The sequence below is a fragment of the Scyliorhinus canicula genome, chromosome 7 (genome assembly GCF_902713615.1).
Source record: "Scyliorhinus canicula chromosome 7, sScyCan1.1, whole genome shotgun sequence".
Taxonomy (NCBI): domain Eukaryota; kingdom Metazoa; phylum Chordata; class Chondrichthyes; order Carcharhiniformes; family Scyliorhinidae; genus Scyliorhinus; species Scyliorhinus canicula.
This window is the reverse complement of record NC_052152.1, coordinates 119,926,265-119,947,084: the sequence shown is the minus strand read 5'-3', so window position 1 is coordinate 119,947,084 and position 20,820 is coordinate 119,926,265. Positions and strand designations below refer to the sequence as shown.

The 20,820-nt window shown below is 46.9% G+C and overlaps 1 protein-coding gene across 12 annotated transcripts in view; it reads right to left on the bottom strand.

Moving 5' to 3' along the window:
* Positions 1-20,820, bottom strand: part of LOC119969323 (MAP7 domain-containing protein 2-like) — a 262,025-nt gene that overhangs the window by 130,871 nt on the left and 110,334 nt on the right. The window contains exon 2 of one of the 12 annotated variants that reach the window (XM_038802814.1): positions 3,312-4,283. The exons of the other annotated variants lie outside the window; for them this stretch is intronic. The gene's annotated coding sequence lies outside the window, so the exon portion shown is untranslated. The remainder of the gene's footprint in view (positions 1-3,311; positions 4,284-20,820) is intronic. 12 annotated transcript variants of the gene reach the window in all.

The window sequence follows — 20,820 nt, the reverse complement described above, 5'->3', positions numbered from 1 at the left end:
TGGCCTTGATGGATCAAATGTCCTCCTTCTGTATTACAGGGACTCAACGGCACTTGACTGCACAGACCAGGCTTTGATGTTACATCCCATCTGAAAGACAACGGTAGCATGGTGGTTAGCATCAATGCTTCACAGCTCCAGGGTCCCAGGTTCAATTCCCGGCTGGGTCACTGTCTGTGTGGAGTCTGCACGCCCTCCCCGTGTGTGCGTGGGTTTCCTCCCACAGTCCAAAGATGTGCGGGTTAGGTGGATTGGCCATGCTAAATTGCCCGTAGTGTAAGGTTAATGGGGGGATTGTTGGGTTATGGGTATACGGGTTACGTGGGTTTAAGTGGGGTGATCATTGCTCGGCACAACATCGACGGCCGAAGGGCCTGTTCTGTACTGTTCTAAATATTCTAACAACAGGGTGGAATCTTGTTGTGGCATTGAGGTCATGCCTGCTGACTGGAGAGCCATGAGAGACCGGCACTGCCTCTCTTCAGAAAGGTCCTTCAAACCACAAGCCCCTCAGGTAGTGAGGCCTTCCCCCGGAATCAAGACCACAGGGGTGGAAGTCTCACCTACCAGGAGTTGTTGGCCAATCAGAGACGAGTAGTTCTTGTGCTCAGCAGCGCCACTGATGAGTCAGTGGCTGCAGCTCGAATGACAGGCACCAGAATCCCAGGACCAGGGAGTGATCCAGGTCACACGTAAGTAATAATAATCTTTATTGCCACAAGCAGGCTTACGTTAACACTGCAATGAAGTTACTGTGAAAAGCCTCAAGTCGCCATATTCTGGTGCCTGCTCGGGTACACTGTGGGAACATTCAGAATGTCCAATTCACCTAACAGCACATCTTTCGGGACTTGTGGGAGGAAACCGGAGCACCGATAGAACAGAGAACACCACAGCACAGTACAGGCCTTTCGGCCCTCGATGTTGCGCCGACCTGTGAAACCACTCTAAAGCCCATCTACACTATTCCCTTATCGTCCATATGCCTATCCAATGACCATTTGAATGCCCTTAGTGTTGGCGAGTCCACTACTGTTGCAGGCAAGGCATTCCATGCCCTTACTACTCTGAGTAAAGAACTTATCTCTGACATCTGTCCTATGTCCTCAATTTAAAGCTATGTCCCCTCATCCTAGACATCACCACCCGAGGAAAAGGGCTCTCACTGTCCACCCTATCTAATCCTCTGATCATCTTGTATGCCTCAATTAAGTCCCCTCTTAACCTTCTTCTCTCTGACGAAAACAGCCTCAAGTCCCTCAGCCTTACCTCATAAGATCTTCCCTCCATACCAGGCAACATCCTGGTAAATCTCCTCTGCACCCTTTCAAATGCTTCCACATCCTTCCCATAATGCGGCGACCAGAACTGCACGCAATACTCCAAATGCGGCCGCACCAGAGGAACCCGGAGGAAACACACACAGACACAGGGAGAATGAGCAGACTCCACACAGACAGTGACGCAAGCCGGGAATTGAACCTGCGATCCTGGCGCTGTGAAGCTATAGTGCTAACCACTATGCTGCCAAGTAATGTGAGGGATGGAGTTTGTGGGAAGGGATCATGAGGAGAGTGGTGTAGAATGGTTAGCAGCATGAGTCAGGGGTGTTCTCAGCAAACACCCTCTTCCTGATGCCGAGTCCTTTGATCAGGAAGTGAAAGACTTTGATCAAAGACCCCTTCCTAATCCTGGAGGTAACAGGCTGGCTGCACAGTTTACCTGTTCTGCAGACCACATAGCTACAGGCTTATATATTAATATACAATTGTTAATCCTGGTGGTGGCAGAATGAGGTCCTCAAATGATCATTAATTGGCATCTTAAGGGCCTCAATTGGCAGTGGCACAGGAAGGTTTGTGGATGTTCCTACCCAGAACTAAATTCTGGTATGAGCAGGACGTTAGCAGGGTTCCATGTCGCCAACTGTTATGGGCCAGGGTTTAGAGAGCCCCAAAGTGTATCATGGAGTTCACCTGACCCACAACTTTGAATAGATTGTGGTTATGGGAAACACACGGCCCACTCTACGGGTGCGATGCACCAGAAATCTACAGTACTTTTAAATTAAAACAATGTTTATTTATGAAACCAGTTAACACTTTATGAACGCACAGTAAACATCCTAACAACTATCAACACCAATAAATCCCCCAAAGAATACAGTACTCTCTAAGTAACTCTTAATCTTTCCTTGCAACCTGATTCAATTTAAGGTCGTTCACCAGGCCCACATGACGGTGGCTCGGATGAGCAAATTCTTTGGGATAGAGGACAAATGCGCTAGGTGCGCGGGAGGACCAGCGAACCACGTTCACATGTTTTGGGCATGCCCGAAGCTTAGGGGGTACTGGGAGGGATTTGTGGGCGTCATGTCCTGGGTGCTAAAAACAAGGGTGGCGATGGGTCCAGGGGTGGCAATTTTTGGGGTTTCGGAAGACCCGGGAGTCCAGGGGGAGAGAGAGGCCGATGTTTTGGCCTTTGCTTCCCTGATAGCCCGGCGATGAATAGTATTGGCGTGGAGGGACTCAAAGCCCCCGAAGACTGAGTTGTAGCTTGCGGACATGTTGAGTTTCCTGGGTATGGAAAAAATTAAGTTCGCCTTGAGGGGATCTGGACAGGGGTTCGCCCGGAGGTGGCAACCATTTATTGACTTCTTTGCGGGAGAGTGAGCGTCAACAGGGGGTGGGGGGGGGGGGGCGAAGTAGAGTAGAGTAGAGTAGGAGGGATAAAATGGTGGGTAGTACCGGTGGGAGAGTAGCAGGCTTGTGCGGTATGTTACGATTGAAGTATTGAATGTACGTGGATGTTTGCACATTTTTGCCTTTTTTGCTTTCTTTCTGTTGATGTCTGTAACTGTTTACAAAGCCAAAAACTACCTCAATAAAATTGTTTATTAAAAAAAAAAAATCTTTCCTTGCAACATCCATAACACAAAAAGAACCCTCTTTACAGAAAGACATCAGGTTTAAATTCACTACTGAGAGCAGTTATCACTCTGAATTCATCAATTGATCTAGAGATAGTCTTTAGATGGCAGAGAGATCAAAATTGCACCTTCTTTGGCTGGCTGCAGCCTAAACACTAAAACAAAAACTAAAAAAGAGACACACTCAAACTTTTCCTCAAAGCAAAACTAAAAAGCAGATCCAGAGCTCAGCTCCATCCACGCTCTGACATCACTGCAGCCACTTGTTGAGCAGACAAACATTTCTTAAAGTGACATTCCCATGACATCAACAAACCAGCTATTTTCATTTCCTTCCCACCTTCAAGCCTGCCCACCAGCAAGAGAAGATTCTGGCCAATACCTCTGTGACTGCAGAAATTCCTCAGCATTGGCCTAATCGATTATGGTCCATAGCGGCCTGTTCAATTATGTTCCATAGTGGCCTGATCAATTATGTTCTTTATTGGCCTGATCGATTATGTTCCATAGTGGCCTGATCGATTATGTTCTATAGTGGCCTGATCAATTATGTTCCATAGTGGCCTGATCGATAATGTTCCATCGTGGCCTGATCGATTATGTTCCATAGTGGCCTGATCGATTATGTTCCATAGTGGCCTGATCGATTATGTTCCATAGTGGCCCAATCTAATCTTTTCATTATTGGCCTGATCGATAATGTTTCGTATTGGCCTGATCGATTATGTTCCATAGTGACCTCATTGATTATGTTCCATAGTGGCCTGATGGAATGTTCCATATTGGCCTGATCGATTATGTTCCATCATGGCCTGATCGATTATATTCATTATTGGTCTGATTGATAATGTTCCATAGGGGCCTGATCGTTTATGTTCCATATTGGCCTGCTCAAATGTTCCGTATTGCCTGATCGATTGTGTTTCATAGTGGCCTGATCGAATGTTCCATGTTGGCCTGATCGAATGTTCCATACGGCCTGATCGATAATGTTCCGCGTTGGCCTGATCAATTATGTTCCATAGTGGCCTGATCAATTATGTTCCATAGTGGCCTGATTGATTATGTTCCATAGTGGCCTGATTGATTATGTTCCATATTGGCCTGATCGATTATGTTCCGTAGTGACCTGATCGATTATGGTCCGTATTGGCCTGATTGATTATTTTCCGTATTGGCCTGATTGATTATGTTCAGTATTGGCCTGATCGATTATGGTCCGTATTGGCCTGATTGATTATGTTCAGTAATGGCCTGATCGATTATGCTGCATATTGGCCTGATTGATTATGTTCAGTAATGGCCTGATCGATTATGTTCACAATATTGTGGTGTGAACCTACATCCTTCTGACCTGGAGGAGCGATGACACAAACAGAGGAAACTATTAAATAGGACCAGGGTAGGCCATGAAGCCTTTCACACCTGCATCCAAAAGCATCATGGCTGATCTTCAACTCCATGTTCCTGACCATTCCCCTATTTTGTGATTCCTTGTGAGACCCTTTTTCTGTATCAGCCCTAAATATATTCATTGATGCAGCATTCATAACCCTCTGGGGCAGAGAATTCCAAAAACTCAGAGACGTAATTTCACCTCATCCCAGTCCTTCCCCTAATCCAGAGAATGTGACCACCCGTGTTTTAGATTCCCCACCCAATGGGGAACATTTTCTCAGCGTCTACCCTATCAAACCCCTTCTGAATCTCTTTGCTTCAATGTGATCACCTCTCAGTCTAAACGCCAGACAGCACAAGCCCAATTAAGCATAGGACAACCCTCTCATCCCAGGGACCAATCTAGTGAACCTTCACCTCCCCACCTCCAATGCAAGTCTTCCTTAAGGTTTAGGTTGGCTATGGAAAAGGACAAAGAGCAATCCAAAGTAAAACTAATAATAATAATCACGAGAGGGCAAACATTAATGGTTCTGGTCCAGATACATTGGAATCAAAGATTGGCAAGCAAAACTGTAACTGAAAAATAAACCTTAAAGAGGGGATGGTTCCGGCACAGCTAAGGTATATTCCTACAAGGGGGAAAGTTCAGGGAAACAAATCCTGAGTTCTGTAGATGAAGAAAGAGTTAGAGAGTAAGATGAAGTAGAAAAAGCATGCATATGACACATGTCACATGACAAAGCAGTGCAACTGAGTTTCCATTTCACCAACTCCAGACGGACAGAGTTTACAAATTAAGAAAGATGTATGCCCTTATGCACTTTGCCAGGCATTGAAGATTGGCTATCTAACAGGAGGCAGAGTTGCCATTAATATTTTTCAGGTTGGCAAGATGTAAAGAATGGTGTGTCACAAGGATCAGTGCTGGGACCTCAGCTGTTTACAATCTATATAAATGACCATAAGACTTCGGCCATTCGGCCCATCGAGTCTGCTCTGCATGATTGATCGAGTCCGATGACTCTGTCAGAGCTTTGACAAAGAGTCATCGGACTCGAAACGTTAGCTCTTTCTCTCCCTACAGATGCTGCCAGACTTGTTGAGATTTTCCCGCATTTTCCCTTTAGTTTCAGATTCCAGCATCCACAGTAATTTGCTTTTATCCAGAGTCCTCAATCGCTCCTCATATGACAAGCTCTTCATTCCAGGGATGAAGGGATGATGGGATGGTTGCCAAATTTGCAGATGACACAAAGACAGGTAGGAAAGTAAATTGTGGAGAGTGCATACGGAGACTACAAAAAGGTATAGATTGGTTAAGTGAATGAGCAAAGATCTGGCAAATGGAGTATAATGTGGGAAAATGTGAAATTGTTAATTTTGGCAATAATGATAAAAAGAAGCTTATAGTCTAAATGGTGAGATTGCAGAGCTCTGAGATGCAGAGGTGTCCTAGTGCATGGATCACAAAAGGCTGGTTTACAGTTACAGCAAGTAATTAGGAAAGTTAATACAATGTCATCATTTGTTGTGAGGGGAATTGAATACAAAAGTAGGGAGGTTATGCTTCAGCTGTACAAGGCATTGGTGAGATCACATCTGGAATATTGTGTACAATACTGGCCACCTTATTTAAGTTCCGAGAAGGTTTATCAGATTAATGGGTGGGTTGTCTTCGGAGGAAAGGTTGGACAATGAGTTCAGAAGAGCAAGAGATGGCTTGATTTAAACATTTATAATCCTGAGGGGTATTGACAGGATGGAAGTAGAGAGGATGTGTGCTCTTTTGGGAAAATCAAGAACCAGTGGTCATTGTTTAGAAATAAGGGTCCATCCATTTAAAATGGAGATGAGGCAAAACCTTTTTTCTCAGAGGGTCGTGAGTCTTTGGTACTCTCTTCCTCAAAAGGTGAAGAGAGCAGAATCTGAATACTTTTAAGGCAGAGCTAGATAGATTCTTGATTAACAAGGAGGTGAAAGGTTATCGGGGGTAGGCAGGAATGTGGGGTTGAGGTTACAATCAGATCAGCCCCCATGACCTCATTTAATGGTGGGGCAGGATTGAAGGGCCAAGTGGCCTATTCCTACTCCTAACTGATAAGTTCATATGTATTTAGACTAACACTTATTGTCCAAATCTTGCAGCTCTGAGGAGGCAGTGATTTACCTTTTGTAACAGGCTCAGGTCAATTCCAAGGGCTCTAAGGAGTCAACCAGATGAGAATAGGACCAGAGTCACATGGTCTAGAGAGCACACTGCAGATTTCATTCTCTAAAGGACTTTAGTGAATCAGTTGGATTTTTGGGACAATCCAACAGCCTGATGGCCATTTTCCTGACACCAGCTTCTTATTTTCAGAGTGTGAAAAACTGAATTAAGATTAGAGATGAATGGAGAAATTATTATACAATATAATTCATATTTTAGCAGTAATGTTATAAAAAACATTTTAAAATGCATACAGGCACCAGGTCTACTAAAGTTGTAATTAAAGAAGCCGAAAAAAGTGATAAAATGATTGATTTTTAACCATTTACTTGTTTACAGAGACGGCTAATGAGATATTGTTTCGATTAGTAGAGATTCCCTGGAGAGTAGATAATTTATGAGGGAGTGTGTTTTGTCCTAGTTAAGCAGGTGATGGGAAATCTTAGAGGGATACATTTGGTGAATTAATGGGAGGAGCCAGGTCTGCCTGTAGTTTGCACCTTTAGCAAATGCTGTTCGGTTGAGCAGAAGAGTCTGACAAGACAGAAGGATTTTCAGGTTGTTCCTGAAAGAGTCTCTGTCTGCACAGATAAGCAAGTAACCTCTTTTGTGAACTTTATTTATAAGTGGTATTTAAACTATATTGGTTTGTTACTTGGAATTAGGGGCATATCTGGATAGTAAGTTGAAGTTTCATTTAAAAACGATTTAACTGACAATTGTAAAGCTATTTGTTTGATAATCTGGTTAAATCTGTGTTTAAATTAAAGTTTGTTTTAACATAAAAGATATCGATAGGCAGAGTCATCACTCCTGGGGTGACGTGCCCTTTCCCCACAGTTATACAAATAGAAACATTTTTGAAGATTCCTGTCCGGTATCCCAACATAAATTGGGGGCCGGTATCCTAACATAAATTGAGGTCTGGTCCAGTATCCTAACATAAATTGGGGATTGGTCCGGTATCCTAACATAAATTGGGGACTGGTCCGATATCCTAACATAAATTGGGGATTGGTCTGGTATCCTAACATAAATTGGGGGCCTGTCTGGTATCGTAACATAAATTGGGATCTGGTCCGGTATCCTAACATAAATTGGGGTCCTGAGCCAATGTTCCATCAGCAATTCTGTAGGTGCCACACCCATGGTAGCTTGAAGGGTTGTCCGGTAACTGAAAAGAAAATGATCCAGTTGCGTTTCCCAAGACCCCGTGGCCAGTTTCTTTGTTGTATTTTTGAAGGTTTGGACTACTCGCTGTGACAACCGTTTGAGGCTGGGTGACACAGGGTGGTCCGCACATGCCAAATTCTGTTCGAGGCCACGAACTCTTCCAACACTTTGCTGGTGAACGTGGAGCCGTTATCTGACACTCACATTGGCTATTCCATGGGTGCTGAATGTGTACTGAAACCTACCCATGGTTGTTTTTGTGGTCACAGTTTGCACCTTGTGGACCTTGAGCCACTTCGAGTGGGCATCTACCATAACGAGGAATGTTGCTCCCTGAAACGTGCCGGGGAAGTCCATGTGGACGCAGGACCAAGGTTTCCCGTAAGGATTCGGGCAACGTGTGTCTGAACTCACATGAGGTGGCGAGCATTTTTAACCATGTCAAAAATTGGCCATTTGATTCTCCTTGGATCTGCAAGGCCATGTGAAAACAGAACCGACAGACGATTACCAGGGGTTGCAGGTTAAGATATGCCTCAACTAGGGCCACCAAATACGATGAAAGACTTCGAGACTGGCCTGTCCGGGTGTGTGAGGCTCTTGATGAAGCAAATAGGTGGGTACCCCGACTGTAGTCAGCAGGATAATGGACTGTCGTTCATCCCCAATGATTGGGTTAGACCGAAAAAAACACTGCACCTGCTCTACATACTGGGTCCAGTCATCGGTACCAGCACTTTTTTTTTTTTAAATTTAGAGTACCCAATTCATTTTTTCCAATTAAGGGGTAATTTAGCATGGCCAATCCACCTACCCTGCACATTTTGGGTTGTGGGGCGAAACCCATGCAAACACAGGGAGAATGTGCAAACTCCACACGGACAGTGACCCAGAGCCAGGATCGAACCTGGGACCTCAGCGCCGTGAGGCAGCAGGACTAACCCACTGCGCCACCGTGCTGCCCTATTGGTACCAACATCGAGTACCAGTTCAAGTTTCCTGATGTGTGGCATCTCACCATTCAGAATGGAGGCTTTTGTGGGCCTGGCTGAAGTGGTTCAGCGGTATAGCGCATGTCGACTGAGGCAGCTCCACTTCACCCTCGTCGCCAGTATAGAATTCGACACGAGAAACAATGGGACACAATGAACTACAGGTTTATTACGGTATACACAAATAACAAAGGTACACTCCTCTCCCAAAGGGCCATCCTCCCTGACCTGCCCCCAATTACCGGGGAAGTTCACACTCAGCTGTGTATAGGGTAGAATCACATAGAGCACAGTCTTTGGCCCCCAAAGGGATTGTAACACTATACACCACTCGCTTAGCCATTCTCTTCATGATGCATCTACGGTCACTTATTGTGAAATCTAGACTAGCTACAGCACTCCGTCCTGTCTCTCTATTATTCCATTAAGAGCTCACAGACTGCTACAAAAATATAATTTACAAGTCAAAAGGAATGTTGGCCTTTATCTCAAAGGGATTTGGAATTCAAAAAGGTGGAAGTTGCGTTTCAGTTGCGATTTGGAGTCCTGCACTCAATTCAGGGCACCAACCTCGGAATGGATAAGTTGACCTTGGAGCGGAATGCAGCACAGATTCTCCGGAATGATGCTGGATTATAAGTGTTAAATTATGGGAACTCATTATAAAAACGAGGTTTGTACTCACACGCGTCTAGAAGATGGATCTACTTGAGGGATTTATGATTAAAGGAATTCATGATCACAGCATTCGATTGTGAGCTTCTCTAATACATTCCTTAAATTGAATACAATCAGTAATGTTCAGCTCAGGATACTGTTTGGGCTAGTTCAGGGTTACAGCTGTTAAGCTCCAAAGGTTTGATTAATAGCCCGTAAAGCATTTTCCCACTGTGAGCCCATGTTAATTCCAATAATTGTCTGTTGAGGGAGAATGAGCCTGTCCCTTAAAACTGACTCATTTCCAAGACAGCAAATAAAGTCACAGGGCGGGATATTCCGTCCTGCCCACAGCAGAGGGAGCTCATCACTGGCCGTTGTCAGGATCTTCTGGTCCTGTCAAAGTCTAGAGTGTTTAGCATGGATCGCCCATCCTGCCACCTGAGAACCCAGGGTTACCATCGGCAGGATCAGCAAATCCCGCCTGCTCTCCCACTTCCTCCCAGACTCTCAAAGAATTTTTATTTCTTCATTTGCAGGAGGAGGGCATCGCTGGTTCGTCCAGCAATTATTGCCCATTCCTAATTGCCCTTGCTCGGCCATTTCAGAGGCATTTAAGAGTCAACCCACGTTACTGCTGATCTGGAGTCACATGTAATAGTCTGCATTAGTGTCACCAGTAGGTTTATATTAACGCTGCAATGAAGTTACTGTGAAAAGCCCCTAGTCGCCACACTCCGGCACCTGTTCAGGTACACTGATGCAGAATTCAGAATGTCCAATTTACCTAACAGCACGTCCCTCGGGACTTGTGGGAGGAAACCGGAGCACCCGGAGGAAACAGACCAGGTAACAACAGCAGATCACCCTCCCTAAAGGACATTAATGACCCAGATAGGGTTGAGGAGCTGTGGCAACTGCGAGTTGGGGAGGGGGTTAGTAAGGAGGGGAGTCGTGTGGCGGGGCGGGATTAGGGGTGGTGGAGTGTTGGTGGGGGCAAGGGGTTGTGGGAGATGGGGGGTTGTGAGGGGGGAAGATACTGGTGATTGGGAGGGGAGAGTGGGGGGGTGGGGAGTATGGTGAGGAGGGAAAGAGTGGTCGGGGGAGGAAGAGTGGTGGGGGGAGGAAGAGTGGTGGGGGGAGGAAGAGTGGTGGGGGAGGAAGAGTGGTGGGGAGGAGAGTGGTGGGGGGAGGAAGAGTGGTGGGGGGAGGAAGAGTGGTGGGGGAGGAAGAGTGGTGGGGGAGGAAGAGTGGTGGGGGGAGGAAGAGTGGTGGGGGAGGAAGAGTGGTGGGGGAGGAAGAGTGGTGGGGGGGAGGAAGAGTGGTGGGGGGAGGAAGAGTGGTGGGGGAGGAGAGTGGTGGGGGGAGGAAGAGTGGTGGGGGGAGGAAGAGTGGTGGGGGGGGAAGAGTGGTGGGGGAGGAAAGAGTGGGGGGGAGGAAGAGTGGTGGGGGGAGAGTGGTGGGGGAAGGAAGAGTGGTGGGGGGAGGCAGAGTGGTGGGGGGAGGAGAGTGGTGGGGGGAGGAAGAGTGGTGGGGGAGGAAGAGGTGGGGGGAGGAAGAGTGGTGGGGGAGGAAGAGTGGTGGGGGGAGGAAGAGTGGTGGGGGAGGAAGAGTGGGGGGGGAGGAAGAGTGGTGGGGGAGGAAGAGTGGTGGGGGGAGAGAGTGGTGAGGGGACAGAGTGGTGAGGGAACAGAGTGGTGAGGGGACAGAGTGGTGAGGGGGCAGAGTGGTGAGGGGGCAGAGTGGTGAGGGGACAGAGTGGTGAGAGGGGACAGAGTGGTGAGGGGACAGAGTGGTGAGGGGACAGAGTGGTGAGGGGACAGAGTGGTGAGGGGGACAGAGTGTGAGGGGCAGAGTGGTGAGGGGACAGAGTGGTGAGGGACAGAGTGGTGAGGGGACAGAGTGGTGAGGGGACAGAGTGGTGAGGGGACAGAGTGGTGAGGGGACAGAGTGGTGAGGGGACAGAGTGGTGAGGGTCAGAGTGGTGAGGGTCAGAGTGGTGAGGGACAGAGTGGTGAGGGACAGAGTGGTGAGGGGACAGAGTGGTGAGGGGACAGAGTGGTGAGGGACAGAGTGGTGAGGGACAGAGTGGTGAGGGGACAGAGTGGTGAGGGGACAGAGTGGTGAGGGTCAGAGTGGTGAGGGGACAGAGTGGTGAGGGACAGAGTGGTGAGGGACAGAGTGGTGAGGGACAGAGTGGTGAGGGACAGAGTGGTGAGGGACAGAGTGGTGAGGGACAGAGTGGTGAGGGACAGAGTGGTGAGGGGCGCGTTGTGAAGTTGGGGAGGGAGTTGTGAGGGGAGTATTGTGAGGGTCAGCAGGGAAGTGTTGTGAGGGTGCCGAGTGTTGTGGGGGGGGGGGGGGAGCGCTATGAGGGTGGGGAGTGGAGAGTTGTGAGGGTGAGAGGGATGCATTGTGAGGGTTTGGGTGCTACAGTCACTCTTACTGCTTTGTAGCTCGCAGCTCTAATGCTTAACCCCCCTGATGGGCAGCACGGTAGCACAAGTGGATAGCACTGTGGCTTCACAGCGCCAGGGTCCCAGGTTCGATTCCCCGTTGAGTCACTGCCTGTACGGAGTCTGCACGTTCTCCCCATGTCTGCATGGGTTTCCTTCCGGGTGCTCCGGTTTCCTTCCACAGTCCCAAGATGTGCAGGTTAGGTGGATTGGCCATGATAAATTATCCTTAGTGACCAGAAAGTTTAGGAGGGGTTATTGGGTTACGGGGATAGGATGGCAGTGAGGGCTTAAGTGGGTCGGTGCAGACTCGATAGGCCAAATGGCCTCCTTCTGGACTGTATGTTCTATGTAAGATTGAGATGGTTGGTCTCTAATTTCTGACAAGTTACACTCTGCTAATGACCTCACACTGAAGATTTCAAAACTGACCCAGAATTGATGTGATGGTAAATGACCCAATGATGGACATGTCGGCTCAATCAGCTGAAGTGACGCTTTTCCAAAAGAAGGCAAAATTTTTACTGAATTCCAGCCCAACAAAAAGGGTAGAATTTCTGAACCCTGAGGCACCTCAAAATCTCACCCAAGGTACATTCTCAAACCCTCCACTGCAAAAACACATGATGACCCTATCATATAACTTGAATATTTGCATGCAAATACAAAGCTAAAGGGAGATTATAAGGATTTGTATTTATATGGTGACTTACACCATTTCAGGATCTTCTTTATCAAATGGGGTTATAGTTTTTTTAAAACATCTACCTGAGGACATGCATTTCAGTTTAACATCTCTTCCTAAAATGGGCATTTCTGACAGTGCAGCATTCCCTCTGTACTGCACGGCATTGTCAGCCTGGATTATGTGCTGTAATGTCTGGAAGGGCCCACGACCTCGGATCTCAGGGTTGGTGAGGGTCAACCAGTTGAATCTCGCGCTACCTAAAACTCACCCCCGGCAATAAAAGAGCAATTTTACAATATATCAAATAGTGTAGAAGGAAATGCACAAGTATTCACATAACAGAAAAGGGACTGCGGTTGCAGCAAAGCTGCCTCAGTCATACTGCGATGCTGGAGAGTTCTGCAAGGCAAGAGTTGGTACGTTTCCCAGTATGAAATAAGGTCCTATTGGCTGTGAACAACTCAAATCAATAGACTTTCCCCGTGGGTCTTTTGCATTTTCATGAGTCATTGGCTCTCTATCTATGGTGTCAGTATGCTGGTTTCCAGTGCAGTATTATTGCCTCATATTGATTTATGCCAAACTCAAATTGCTGTGTATAATATGCTTGTAATCCTATGAGCAAGGCTTCCAGACAATGGGGAATCTATTGACTCCTGCTCATTGTTGTTGATTGGCATCAGGATTGTTGCAGTAAGTGACTGGCTCTGATTTAGACATTCAGGACAACTGGTAAACGTTGAAACATACAGCGCATCCCTTCCAAAGGCCACAGGTTGATTCAGGCACTCCTTCAAACGGATGCATTTCCCCTGCCAGTCTGATTCATTGCCCCCAGATTTAGCGCAGTGAGTCAGGAGCAGTAATGCGGAAGAGAGGGTTCTCAGTATTATTCCACAATACTGAGGAGCAGGGGGGCCGGTTTAGCTCAGCTGGTTGGACAGCTGGTTTGTGATGCAGAGCAAGGCCAACACGGGTTCAATTCCCGTGCCGCCCGAGGTTATTCATGAAGGCCCCGCCTTCTCAACCTTGCCCCTCACCTGAGGTGTGGTGACCCTCAGTTTAAATCACCACCAGTCAGCTCTTGCCTCAAAGGAGATGGTCATCTCAGACTATGGCAACTTTACTTTAGGGCAGCAGGGTAGCATGGTGGTTAGCATAAATGCTTCACAGCTTCAGGGCCCCAGGTTCGATTCCCGGCTGGGTCACTGTCTGTGTGGAGTCTGCACGTCCTCCCCCTGTGTGCGTGGGTTTCCTCCGGGTGCTCCGGTTTCCTCCCACAGTCCAAAGATGTGCGGGTTAGGTGGATTGGTCATGCTAAATTGCCCGTAGTGTCCTAAAAGGTAAGGTTAAGGGGGGTGTTGTTGGGTTACAGGTTTAGGGTGGATACGTGGGTTTGAGTAGGGTGATCATGGCTCGGCACAACATTGAGGGCCGAAGGGCCTGTTCTGTGCTGTACTGTTCTATGTTCTACTTCACTTACTTGACTGGAGAACGTCAAGAAAGTGGGACTCACCGACATCTTCTGAAGGGCAAGTAGGGATGGGCAATAAATGCTGGCCTAGCCAGCGATGCCCACATGAAGGAATAATAGATATGTTTTTTAAAAGTGAAGCACTAAAGCAGTGTGCTATTCCAACAAGAGTTCCATATCAGTTGAGGGGGGCAAAGTGAATCCCCAGGGTGGATTACCATTGGTTGACTCAGCCCTTTCGGCAACTGTTTAAAGAGTATCCTTGATAAGGCCTGAAGATGGTCTAATGTTATGTAAATAGGCATAACACAATATATCGGCTCAATTACATCTCAGTGTAATTCAAACACTAGAGGGCACCACCAGTTCCCAGCACAAATATTCGATATCAATGCTCAAGGAATCTTGGGTCGTGTTAGCAGAGGAGAGAGATGGATCACAACTCAAGGACTAGTTTAGGTTAGAGAGAATTAGCGTGTGGACTTCATTAGTTAATACTTTAGCACAGATTATAGTTTAACAGACTCAGTCTTACTTTATTAATAGTTACAGCTCTGTCGAGTGTGCATACTTAATTTAATTTAATCGTTATTCAATAAATCAGTTTTACTTCAAGTTAAAGATTGGTGGATTCTTGATCATCACACCATCAGACCATTCTGGATCACGAGGCAAAGAGTAATGACATATTACCACAAAGTGTAATATAACATGATACCAGGAATTGGCTACTGAAGATAACTAGTATAGTTTAGAAAGATTAGAGTAAAAGTAAACCAAGAAGCTATTCGACTTGCGAAGCACTAACCGGAGACTGCAGAACTTTGACAAATCCAGGATCAATGGATAACGCTCAAGCTCCACGACAACTCAAGATCAACTTGATGGAACTGGCGGATGTTCAAGCAGCAGTCCCAAATTTTATTTTTTTTAAATAAATTTAGAGTACCCAATTAATTTTTTCCAATTAAGGGGGAATTTAGCGTGGCCAATCCACCTAGCCTGCACATCTTTGGGTTATGGGGGCAAAACCCATGCAAACACGGGGAGAATGTGCAAACTCCACAAGGCAGTGACCCAGAGCCGGGATCGAACCTGGGACCTCGGCGCCGTGAGACTGCAGGGCTAACCCACTGCGCCACCGTGCTGCCCTCCAAATTTATTCAGAGGTTTCCAATTTGAATAATGCTATCAATGCACATAAAATAGCTCTTCTACTCACTGGTCAACATGATATTGAAATCTACAATTCTTTCAATATACGGCAGATCAAGATAAAAATAAGTTTGAAGTAATAATTGCAAAGTTTCATCATCATTGCAAAATTCAAACAAATAAGACCATAAGACATAGGAGCAGAGTTAGGCCACTCGGCCCATCATGTCTGCTCCACCATTCAATCATGGCTGATATTTTTCTCATCCCTATTCTCCTGCCTTCTCCCCATAATCCCTGACCCCCTTATTGATCAAGACTCTATCTACCTCTGTCATAAAGATACTCAGTGATTTGGAGTTCACATCCTTCTGTGGCAGAGTTCCACAGATTCACCACTCTCTGGCTGAAGAAATTCCTCCTCATCTCTGTTTTAAAGGATCATCCCTTCAGTCTGAGGTGGTGTCCTCTGCTTCTAGTTTTTCCTACAAGTGGAATTATCCTCTCCACATCCACTCTATCCAGGCCTCGCAGTATCCTGTAAACTCTAACGAGTACAGACCCAGAGTCCTCAACCGTTTCTCATACGACAAGCTGTTCATTCCAGGGATCATTCTTGTGAACCTCCTCTGGACACTTTCCAAGGCCAGCACATCCTTCCTTAAGATAGGGGCCCAAAACTGCACACAATGCTCCAAATGATTTAGCACAGTGGGTTAACAGCTGGCTTGTAATGCTGAACAAGGCCAGCAACGCAGGTTCAATTCCCGTACCGGCTTCCCCAAACAGGCGCCGGAATGTGGCAACTAGGGGCTTTTCACAGTAACTTCATTGACGCCTACTTGTGACAATAAGCGATTATTCTTATTATTATAAATGGGGTCTGACCAGAGCCTTATACAGCCTCAGAAGCACATCCCTGGTCTTGTATTGTAGCCCTCTTGACAAGAATGCTAACGTTGCATTTGCCTTTTTTTTTATTGAGGTTTTTTGGTATTGTAACAACAACAAAATAAACAATGTACATGAAACTATAAACATAGTGCAAAAGCAGTCTCCCTTCCTTACAGGTCCCACCTTTATTATCCCCTACTCAAAGCCAAACTGACCCCCACCCCCTTCTGCTGAGAATTAATTTTCCATGAAGAAGTTGATGAACGGTTGCCACCTCCAGGCGAACCCTAACAGAGACCCTCTCAAGGCGAACTTGATTTTCTCCAAACAGAGAAAGCTAGCCATGTCCGATAGCCAGGTCTCTGACTTTGGGGGCTTTGAGTCCCTCCAAGCTAATAATATCCGTCTCCAGGCTACCAGGGAAGCAAAGGCCAGAACGTCTGCCTCTTTCGGGTCTTCCGACACCCCGAAAATCGCCACCTCTGGATTCGGTGCCACCCTTGTTTTTAACACCGTGGACATGACATCTGCAAACCCCTGCCAAAATCCCCTAAGCTTCGGACATGTCCAGAACATGTGGGCATGGTTCGCTGATCCTCTCACACATTTTGCACACCTGTCTTCCACCCCAAAGAATCTGCTCATCCGGCCACTGTCATGTGAGCCCAGTGAACGACCTTAAATTGTATCAGGCTGAGCCTGGCACATGTTGCGGACGGGTTGACGCTACTCAACGCGCCCTCCCATAGACCATCCTCTATCTCACCTCCCAGATCCTCCTCCCACTTGCGCTTCAGCTCCTCGGTCTGCGTCTCCTCTGACCCCATAAGTTTCTTTGTAAATGTCAGAGACACTCCCTTCTCCGACCCACCCTCTGGAAACTACCCTGTCCTGAATCCCCCTTAGCGGTAGGAGCGGGAAGGTTGACACCTGTTTACGTCGTAAGTCCCGCACCTGCAGATACCCGAATTTGTTTCCCCTCGCCAACCCAAACTTCTCCTCCAGTGCCCTCATACTCGGAAAGCTCCCCTTTATGAACATATCCCCCATCCTCTCAATCCCTGCTCTCCGCCATATCCGGAACCACCGATCCATACTTCCCGGGCAAACCGGTGATTATTACAAATTGAGGACTAGACCGATGCTCCCGCTGCTCCCACATGTCTCCTCATTGCCCCCAGACTCTCAGGGCCGCCACCACCATGGGGCTGGTGGAGTACCGTGCCGGCGGGAACGGCAGAGGCGCAGTTACAATGCCCCCAGACTGGTGCCCTTGCATGAAGCCGCCTCCATACGCTCCCATGCCGACCCCTCCCCCACCACCCACTTCCTGATCATGGCTATATTCGCCGCCCAGTAATAGTTACTAACATTTGGCAGCACCAGCCGTCTTCTCCACGACTCCGCTCAAGCATTACCTTCCTTACTCATGGGGTCTTGCCCGCCCAAACGAAGTAGCATTTGCCTTCTTAACTGCCGCCTGAACCTGCACATTAACTTTAAGAGAATCGTGAACAAGGACTCCCAAGTCCTTTTGAGCTTCTGATTTCCTAAGCATTTCCCCATTTAGAAAATAGTCGATACCTAAATTCCTCCTTCCAAAGTGCATAACCTCACAATTTTACACATTGTATTTCATTTGCCACTTCATTGCCCACTCTCCTAGCTTGTCGAAATCCTTTTTCAGCTCCCTTGCTTCCTAATACTATCTGTCCCTCTACAGATCTTTGTATCATCTGCAAACTTAGCAACAGTGCCTTTGGTTCCTTCTTCCAGATCATTAATGTATATTGTGAAAAGTTATGGTCCCAGCACAGACCCCTGAGGCACACCACTAGTCACCGGCTGCCATCCTGAAAAAGACCCCGTTAAACCCCACCCTCTGCCTTCTGCCAGTCAGCCAATCCTCTATCCATGGCAGGATCTTACCCTTAATACCATGGGCTCTTAACTTATTTAACAATCTCCTATGAGGCACCTTGTCAAAGGCCTTCTGGAAATCTAAATAAATCATGTCCACTGGTTCTCCAATGTCTAACTTCCTTGTTACCTCCTCAAAGAACTCTAACAGATTTGTCAGACATGACCTCCCTTTCACAAAGCTGTGCTGACTCGGTCCTATTTGACCATGCACTTCCAAGTATTCCGTGATCTCACCTTTAATAACGGACTCTAAAATCTTACCAATGACCGAAGTCGGGCTAACCGGCCTGAAATTTCCCGTCTTCTGCCTCCCTCCCTTCTTAAACAGGGGTGTTACATTAGCCACTTTCCAGTCCTCTGGGACCCTTCCTGCTTCCAGTGATTCCTGAAATATCACCACCAATGCCTCCACAATCTCCTCAGCTATCTCTTTTAGGACCCTGAGATGTAGTCCATCCGGTCCAGGTGACTTATCCACCTTCAGACCTTTCAGTTTTCCCAGAACCTTCTCCTTAGGGATGGCCTCTGCCCCCTGATACTCCTGGAGCTCTGGAATCCAACTGGGGTCTTCCACCATGAAGACTGATGCAAAGTAACTATTCAATTACTCTGCTGTTTCTTTGTTTCCTATTATTACTTCTCCAGCCACATTTTCCAGTGATCCAATGTCTATTTTTGCCTCTCTCTTACCTTTTATATATTGAAAGAAACTCTTCCTATCTGTTTTTATATTACCAGCTAACTTGCCCTTATATTTCACCTTCTCCCCCTTAATGCTTTTTTAGTTGTCCTCTGCTCACTTTTATAGGATTCCCAATCCTCTGGCTTCCCACTAATCCTCGCCACTTATGATTTTTCTTTTGATTTAATGCTGTGCTTGACTTCCCTCATCAAACATGGATGCCTTGTCCTCCCCTTAGCATGTTTCCTCCTCCTTGGGATGAATTTCTGCTGTGCCTCCCAAATTACCCCCAAAAACTCCTGCCATTGCCGTTCCACTGTCTTCCCTGCTAGGCTCCTTTTCCAGTCAACTCTGGCCAGCTCCTCCCTCATGTCTTTGTAGTTACCCTTATTTAATTGTAATACCGTTACATCTGACTCCAGCTTCTCCCTCTCAAACTGCAGGGTAAGTTCTACATATTGTGGTCACTGCTCCCTAAGGGTTCCTTCATCTTAAGTTCCCTAATCAAGTCTGCCTCATCACACATCACCAAATCCAGAATTACCTGTTTCCTCGTGGCCTCTACCACAAGCTTCTCCAAAAAAAACATCTCTTAAACATTCCACAAATTCCTTTTCTTGGGTTCCACTACCAACCTGATTTTCCCAGTCCGCCTGCATATTGAAGTCCCCCATGATTATTGTGATATTGCTTTTTTTACATGCTTTCTCTATCTCCTGATTTATTTTCTGCCTCACATCCTGATTATTGCTAGGGGGCCTGTACATAACTCCCATCAGGGTCTTTTTACCTTTTCGATTCCTCAACTCTACCCACAGAGATTCTATGCCTTCTATTTCTATATCGCTCCTTGCTAACGATTTAACTTCATTCCTTACTAACACTGTAACCCTTCCCCCTTTCCCCATCTGCCTGTCCTTTCGATAGGACACATATCCTTGGATATTTAAATCCCAGCCCTGATCCCCTTGCACCCACGTCTTTGTGATGCCCACAACATCGTACCGGCCAATTTCAATGTGCACAACACGCTCCTTTACCTTGTCCTGTATACTGCACTCATTAAGGTACAATACCCACAGTCCTGCATTGACCACCCCCCTTCTCAGACTTGTCACCTTTTTTGCTCTGCCTGAGGGTGGCATTCTATTATGTTTGTTCTCTATTTCCCCTTCAGTTATTGCACCTTCTAATCTCACGCTCTGGTTCCCACCCCCCTGCCATATTAGTTTAAATCCTCCCAAGTGACACTCGCAAACCTCCCAGCCAGGATATTGGTGCACGGGTTTAGATTCAACCTGTCCCTCTTGTACAGGTCACACCTGCCCCGGAAGAGATCCTAATGGTCCAGAAATTTGAAACCCTCCCTCCTACACCACTGCTTTAGCCACGTGTTTAGCTGTACTGTCTTCCTATTTCTAGCCTCACTGGCACATAGCACAAGGAGTAATCCTGAGATAAACATAGAACATAGAACATAACAGCGCAGTACGGGCCCTTCGGCCCTCGATGTTGTGCCGACCTGTGAAACCATCTGAAGCCTATCTGACCTACACTATTCCATTTTCATCCATATGTCTATCCAGTGACCACTTAAATGCCCTTAAAGTTGGCGAGTCTACTACTGTTGCAGGCAGGGCGTTCCACACCCCTACTACTCTCAGAGTAAAGAAACTTCCTCTGACATCTGTCCTATATCTATCACCCCTCAATTTAAAGCTATGTCCCCTCGTGTTGGTCATCACCATCCGAGGAAAAAGACTCTCACTGTCCACCCTATCTAACCCTCTGACTATCTTATATGTCTCTATTAAGTCACCTCTCAGCCTTCTCCTCTCTAACGAAAACAACTTCAAGTCCCTGAGCCTTTCCTCGTAAGACCTTCCCTCCATACCAGGCAACATCCTAGTAAATCTCCTCTGAACCCTTTCCAAAGCTTCCACATCCTTCCTATAATGTGGTGACCAGAACTGCACGCAGTACTCCAGGTGCGGCCGCACCAGAGTTATATACAGCTGCAGCATGACCTTGTGGCTCCGAAACTCAATCCCCCTACTGATAAAGGCTAGCACACCATATGCCTTCTTAACAGCCCTATTAACCTGGGTGGCAACTTTCAGGGATTTATGTACCTGGATGCCGAGATCTCTCTGTTCATCTACACTACCAAGAATCTTGCCATTAGCC